Raw genomic sequence first — 8,240 nt, 5'->3', positions numbered from 1 at the left:
AACGCATAAGTCGCATACATGAGGCTTATGTATAAGCCATATGCATAAGCCATGTATAAATCCATATGCACAAGTCTTATGTATAAAGCTTATGCATATGGCTAATGCATAAGCCGGGTACATAAGCTTTATGCATAAGCCTCACGCATAAGCCGCATACATGAGGCTTATGTATAAGCTCATGCATAAGCTGCATACATGAGGCTTATGTATTAATCCTATCCATATGGCTAATACATAAGCCTCATGTATGCGACGGCTTATGCATAAGGTTTATGCACAGCTTTATGCAGGCTATGAATGCATAGCCTCATGCAAGCTATGAATGCTATGCATAAACCTTATGCATAGTATGCATGAGCCTTATGCATTAGACGAGTGCTACCTAGGCATGCACATAGGTACCGGAATGCACTGGAAGCTCCCATTACATGCCGGGTGCTACCTAAGCATGCTGGTACTTACCGACATGCCGGTAGCTTCCTATGCTTGCCGGCAACCAACGCATGCCGATGGCAACCAATGCATACCGATAGCAACCAATGTATGCTGGTAGCTTCCTATATGCATGCCGATAGCTTCCAATCATGCCAATAGCAACCAACGCATGCCGGTAGCTTCCAATGCATGCCGTGGCAACCAATGCATACCGATAGCAACCAATGCATGCCGCTTCCAACGCTGCCGGTAGCTTCCAACGCATGTCGGTAGCTTCCAACGCATGCCGGTAGAAACCTACAAATATCGGTAGCTTCCAATGCATGCTGGTAGCAACCAACACATGCTGGTAGCTTCCAATGCATGCCGATAGCTTCCAACATATGCCGGTAGCTTCCAATGCATGCCGGTAGTTTCCAATGCAAATTGTTTATATTTTTTCTTAGACAGATGGCAAATAACTTGGGGCATGATATTACATGTGAAGAAGGAGTCGATATCCCAACAATATTTGTAAGTATATATTACGCTTAAATTGTATCTTATCTTTTAATTAAAGAAAATTATCTTAAATAACAACTTTTTAAAATGTTCATTTGTTTGTATGTTTATAGCTTGAAGCAGTGGACCACCCCCCTACGCAAGAGGAATATGATTTTGCATTACAATGGGGTTTGCAAACTCTATTTTATAGGGTGCAAGATGAAGGATATATTGTTATTACTGGAGGAGATGCTTAGCAAGCATGGCAAGTAAGTACATTTCTAAACTCTAAACCTCTTTGTTTTTGCGAAAATGATTCTCACTTGTGTTAGTTTTATTGTGTGTTAGGATCATGTAACTAGAAACGGTGGTGCAAATGTCCATGCCGATAGCAATGGAAATGTGAGAAGCGAAGGGGCTAGAGCCGCAAGGAACAATACCAATCGCATAGCATGAGATCTAGATAGCCCCTAGCTCCATAAGTTTTTATTACACTTTATCTTTATGAGTTTTTTGGAAACATACACTTATGTAATTCTGCGAAGTATTGTAATTAAATTTTGACATTCCTAAAACCATGGTTTGTAAATGTCTTTTCTTTTTGGTATTTGTAAGTTTTATATTACACTTGTCCATGATGATATGAAGTTATGTTAGTTTTACTGTGTCTACATTAGAAAAAAAAGAGCTGGGACAAATAGGAGAGTCTTGTGTAGACTCCCCAATTTGCCCCAGCTTTTTTTAATTATGCAGTACGTTCCCTGCTCAGTAACGAAACTAGCAACGCTATTTCACTGCTGTGAGCAGCGAACGCTTTACAACGAAAATAGCAGCGTGTTTAGTAGCGATATAGGCCCAACATCTCCGCACCCTTCTAGTAGTTATAAAAGTGCTGCTATTTTCGTTGTTAAACCCTCATTTTGTTGTAGTGCTTCAAAATCATCAAGCACTTTGATATAAATATCTAATTACATAATGCTACGAAAAGACCCAATCTTTTATCATAATATGTGCATATACCTATATAGCACACGATGTGAAGATGTCTCCATTTGTGGCTACTTGTCTACATCTACAAAACTCTTCATGTCCTCTCAAAGATCTGCAAAGGCCTCGTCATAATGTACAGCACTCGTTGTTCCACAACCCATGTCTCAAAGCCTAGTGGTGGTAGATTTAAGCCCTCCCCTCATACTTGCTCTAAAATCTTATTTTCCTCACTCAACAAGTGATTCTAGTATATTCATGTATGACTGAAGACTTTTTATATCCTTATACCTTGCCAAAAGGATCTTTGGGTTCACTATTTAGCATTACATGCAAAATATCTTTCTTCCGAAAATGGTAAAGTTAAACTGCGCCGATTGAAAATCTAACTCTCAGAAGACATGATAAAAAAAAGATTTTATTACCTCTCTGCAGTAATATGTGAGCAACAGAATATTTACAACTGATCCTTCGAAGGCATTCCCTTAGACCACCAATCAATGTCATACAATAAATGAAAGAACCTCTCTTTGTTTTTGTTGGGTTTACGATTGGCATCAACTTGTATGCTCGATCATGAAAAGTAGTCTCCACACAACTAAAATAGCCTTGTTTTTCTGACTTGTGTACTCCTCAAGAGACAAGCTTTCTCTATTTAAATATGTTGTTGCCTTATCTAAGGCAGTTGTAAACTCATCCTACAAAAAATCAAGCAACCAAAGAGTTCTTTATACTTTGAAACACCATACTCAAAACTTATGCTATCTTGATCCACCATAGATTTAGCCTTTGCTCTTGCTTAATCTCTAAACCACCATGAGCTTCAACATGGTGTTAGAGTAGTTCTAGCTCTAGCTGTCCAATCCTCTCCAATCTCTCAGCAGCTCAAATAGTTATGTCCCTTAAGAAAAGTAGCTCAGATTTGTAGTCATGGAACATTCTACTTGTTACAAAGCCTTCACACATATCCTCAATACTCCAAGCAACATCAGGCATTAGGGGGCATTTGAGCATAAAAAGGGCCCTGTAAGAATCCCTAATTTTAAGGAACTAAGACTAATTTTTTTTTAGGTTTAAGGAGACAAAGTCATAATAAACCCTACTTTTGGCCCTAAAAGTAGGGGATCTCTCTAGTTTTCCCTCTCTAGGATTTTCACTCTAAGATTCTCTTTCTAGTCACTAAAAATATTTTTTCTTACAATTCAAAATAATTGTCTCAAAATAACTTTCAATCACATTTAATGCACTTTCATTGCGTTTTTGAAGTTCTCTCTAAATTCCATATCAACAGTCATTAAAAGACAATCTCGTTTAATACACTTTCATTGCGTTTTTGAAGTTCCCACGAATTCTAAATCAACAGTCATTAAAAGACAAGGAAAACTTATGTTTTTTTATTTTTTCACTTTTAAATGCATAAAACATAAAAGTTTAGTTTAAATTTAAATTTTCGGATAGGCTAGCAATTTAAAATGTATATTTTATAGCAAACCGACCTAAAAACCATTTTCTTCATTGATTACTATCACATCTCCTCTCTGTCTGACTCAACAACTAAAAGATTCTCTCTCTCTCTCTCTCTCTCTCTCTCTCTCTCTCTCTCTCTCTCTCTCTCCCTCCCTCCCAAGCCCTTCTCTCGTTGTGCAGTAGGTCTCTCTTTCAAGCTTCTCTTTGGGATCCAAGCTACCTATACCATCTTCCATTGTGTCTACTATGGCACTCAACACAGAAATAACAAATACCTCAAATTCATCACGAGTGAGGAGGGTAGACTTGCATATTTGCATCTTGAATGAATATGCACCTATCAGAAAAGAACGTCTAAACACATAGGAGAAGCAAGAAAGAAGACAGCAGGGTCATTGTAATGTGGATCTTTGGGTTGATGGGTATTTATATCCTAATGATCCGTCTTCAAATTTCTCTCCACCTTTCACAGACCTACCCTCATTCATTCATTTTGTTGGAGAGGGTGAGAATGGGCTCCTTGGATATTGCAAATGCTTAAGTATATGTGATGCATGGAAGGTTCAATTTCTAAACTCACAAATTCATAGCTTGCAAGTCACTTTGAGTAGTGTGCAACAAGCTCTCGAAATTGCATAGAATAATATTTTACAACTACAGAGAGGGCAAAGAGAAAGAGGACCACATCCTGAAGTTACAGGATACAATCTCGTGTATGAAGAGCACATCCATGGGAGCCAGAGAGTGAAAGAGGACAATGAACAGCATTCAAACACTTGCAATTGGTGGTGGTGCTCTCAAGCGAAGATTTCATGTAACAAAGTTAGTTTTCTATTCATCTTTTTGGTTATAAGTTATTCTTATTAGAGTATCTATTGTTTGATTTTTTTCATTAATTATTAATTCATTATATAAATTCATGCTATAAGTAATCTTTGTTAGTTCATTACAGGACCTTTCTTAAAGATGCCTGTGGTGATAATGGTCCTCAAGATATTGGAGATATGTTACGTAGTTGCGTGAGAAAACATGACATTCTTTCCATAATTCAAGATCCACGCTACAAGAAGGTACGATAGATACTTGCAAATGAGATAACGAAAGTATAACTAATATTTTAGATATTTTAGACATTGAGAAAGTTCAGAAAGCATGCGATGAAGTGGGCATAAGCACAAAAGGATACTAAGCTCTCCATCAATTGCAAGATACACTTCACAAACAAGCCATCACATGAAATATTTTTTCTGCCCCAAGAAGATTGAGATTAGCAAAGAGGACATGCAATGAAGATGTGTAAATTCAGATTGGAGAGTACTACTGCATCAATGATATACTGACCATTAGAGCTTGGGAAAAAAAGCGAGGCAACAATGGTAATATTGTGGTTCCTTACAACGAGTTCAACAATATATTTGTTGATCTACGTCTTCACAAAGTTATGATCTTATTCTATGGATTACCTAATAATTATAAGTAACTTTTATATCTCTTGCAAAATAAAAAAGTCTATGAAAAATCAAAGCTTATTTAATTTTATCATGCAAGGTGACAAAGTTAGCTTTGTGTTGAAAATGGATGAGTGTCAGATTGTGAAAGGAAAGAGGATAGAGCGAATGAGTATCACACTCATGAATGAGGCTATGGCATATGCAAAAAGTTCAGAGTTATCTTTTCTCAGTGAAGACACATTTGAGGGGAATACTGAGATCAACCAAACTCCTGATAGGGAGAGGATTTACAAGCGGTGGTGAGTTCTTCCCGACTACTGAAGCGAGGAGCTTCACACTTCGGCTCGGGAGGAAATTCCTCCTTCATTGCTCATTTCATAAGTACCTATTTTACTGATCATTTCTTCTCCTCTTTCATTTTTGTTTTGTATTATATTGTTTTCTTTAACTAATTATATATTTTCTTAATTATTTTTTATAGAGGGAGGTTGTTGGGTGTGACCCAACAAAGGAAGAGTACAACTATGGTTATAGAGTACTCCATTTGTAATTGTGGGTGTGGATACGTATGCAAGGTATACACTTGGATGAGTCTGTTGTGGGGACTCAAGGAAACGAGGTAAGTCATAAAAAACAACCCTTCTCTTAGATACATCTAATTGTATTTTATTGCCTTATGCTTACCTTGGGTTTGATGGCATGTATATAGGGATGAAGGGGATGAGGAAGATCTAGATTACAAGCATGAAGTGGTAGAAGGAAGTAAAGAGGAAGACGAAGACGACAATGAGCACTCGAAATTATCCACCTCTTTCATTGATATATTTTTTGTATATATAGCCAAAGACCCAACACTTCATGAAAAAAAATTTGGGCTCAATTTCAGAGTCGAGTACTGCGGACCCATCATGGTATGACTATGATAAACCTACACCACCTACTTCGACTAGACCCACCTCCGATCCCTCATCTTTGCCTTCACCACAACGTCAGTATAGTAGAGAGTCTCGGGGGGCTAGTAGAAGTGCTACCGAGGGGGGAGTATGCTGGTTTTCTTTGGCAAAAGCAAGACTAGGTCTCCCGATGTGTCTCCCCAACATGAGGGCTCTTCAGCTACTCATTATATGAGCCAGCACCCAGGAGACCGATTCCACCATTCGATCCACGCACCCTACCAGACAATGTGGATGTCTATGGTGCCCTCATGGATACACGAGGGAATCAAGTCCTGAACTACATGCATGTAGTTGCTAACGTGGAGCTCATGAACTCCTTCAGAAAGTGGAAAGCACAAGACAAGCTTTCAAAACAATATGTCATTGATGTCCTTAAGTTGGAGTTTCCTGTTCCACATGCACGTCTTTGCTTCTCGAAGGAGTGGATAAAGAGAAGAATCAAGTTTTTTTCTTTGTAATAGGAGAGAAAATATCAAGAAAGCAGAAAAGAATAATTTGAAAAAGCCAACATCTGCACGCACGAGACGCGCGAGAAGTAGAGGCACGCACGCAGCTTTATAAGAAAGCACCCACATGCTTTTCAACAAGCGGTGGTGAGTTCTTTCCGACTACTGAAGCGAGGGGCTTCACACTTCGGCTCGGGAGGAAATTCCTCCTTCATTGCTCATTTCATAAGTACCTATTTTACTAATCATTTCTTCTCCTCTTTCATTTTTGTTTTGTATTATATTATTTTCTTTAATTAATTATATATTTTCTTAATTGTTTTTTTATAGAGGGAGGTTGTTGGGTGTGACCCAAGGGTGTGACCCAACAAAGGAAGAGTACAACTATGCTTATAGAGCACCCCATTTGTAATTGTGGGTGTGGATACGTATGCAAGGCACACTTGGATGAGTCTGTTTTGGGGACTCAAGAAAATGAGGTAAGTCGTAAAACAACCCTTCACTTAGATACATCTAATTGTATTTTATTGCCTTATGCTTACCTTGCGTTTGATGGCATGTATATAGGGATGAAGGGGACGAGGAGGAAGATCCAGATTACAAGCATGAAGTGGTAGAAGGAAGTAAAGAGTAAGACGAAGACGACAATGAGCACTCAAAATTATCCACCTCTTCATTGATATATTTTTTGTATATATAGCCAAAGACCCAACACTTCATGAAAAAAAATTGGGCTCAATTTTAGAGCCAAGTACTGCGGACCCATCATGGTATGACTATGATGAACCTACACCACCTACTTCGACTAGACCCACCTCCGATCCCTGCCTTCACCATAACGTCAGTATAGTAGAGAGTCTCGGGGGGCTAGTAGAATTGCTATCGAGGGGGGAGCATGCTGGTTTTTCTTTGGCAAAAGCAACACTAGGTCTCCCGATGTGTCTCCCCAACATGAGGGCTCTTCAGCTACTCATTATATGAGCCAGCACCCAGGAGACCGATTCCACCATTCGATCCACGCACCCTACCAGACAACGTGGATGTTTATGGTGCCCTCATGATGGATACATGAGGGAATCAAGTCATGAACTACTTGCATTTAGTTGCTAACGTGGAGCTCATGAACTCCTTCAGAAAGTGGAAAGCACAAGACAAGCTTTCAAAACAATGTCATTGATGTCCTTAAGTTGGAGTTTCTTGTTCCAATGTCTTTGCTTCTCGAAGGAGTGGATAAAGAGAAGAATCAAGTTTTTTTCTTTGTAATAGGAAAGAAAATATCAAGAAAGCAGAAAAGAATAATTTGAAAAAGCCCAACATCTGCACACACGAAAGGCATGAGAAGTGGAGGCACGCACGCATCTTTATAAGAAAGCACCCACATGCTTTTCAACAAGCGGTGGTGAGTTCTTCCCGACTACTGAAGCGAGGGGCTTCACAGTTCAGCTCGAGAGAAAATTCCTCCTTCATTGCTCATTTCATAAGTACCTATTTTACTAATCATTTCTTCTCCTCTTTCATTTTTGTTTTGTATTATATTGTTTTCTTTAACTAATTATATATTTTCTTAATTGTTTTTTATAGAGGGAGGTTGTTGGGTGTGACCCAACAAAGGAAGAGTACAACTATGCTTATAAAGCACCCCATTTGTAATTGTGGGTGTGGATATGTATGCAAGGCATACACTTGGATGAGTCTGTTTTGGGGACTCAAGGAAATGAGGTAAGTCCTAAAACAAATCTTCCCTTAGATACATCTAATTGTATTTTATTGCCTTATGCTTACCTTGCATTTAATGGCATGTATATAGGGATGAAGGGGACTCAAGGAAATGAGGTAAGTCGTAAAACAACCCTTCCCTTAGATACATCTAATTGTATTTTATTGCCTTATGCTTACCTTACGTTTGATGGCATGTATATAGGGATGAAGGGGATGAGGAGGAAGATCCAGATTACAAGCATGAAGTGGTAGAAGGAAGTAAAGAGGAAGACGAAGACGACAATGAGCACTCG

This window comes from Cibotium barometz, chromosome 26 (genome assembly GCF_041138505.1).
Source record: "Cibotium barometz isolate CiBa-2024 chromosome 26, ASM4113850v1, whole genome shotgun sequence".
NCBI lineage: Eukaryota > Viridiplantae > Streptophyta > Polypodiopsida > Cyatheales > Cibotiaceae > Cibotium > Cibotium barometz.
The sequence above is the reverse complement of the archived record's forward strand: the minus strand, read 5'-3'. Positions refer to the sequence as shown.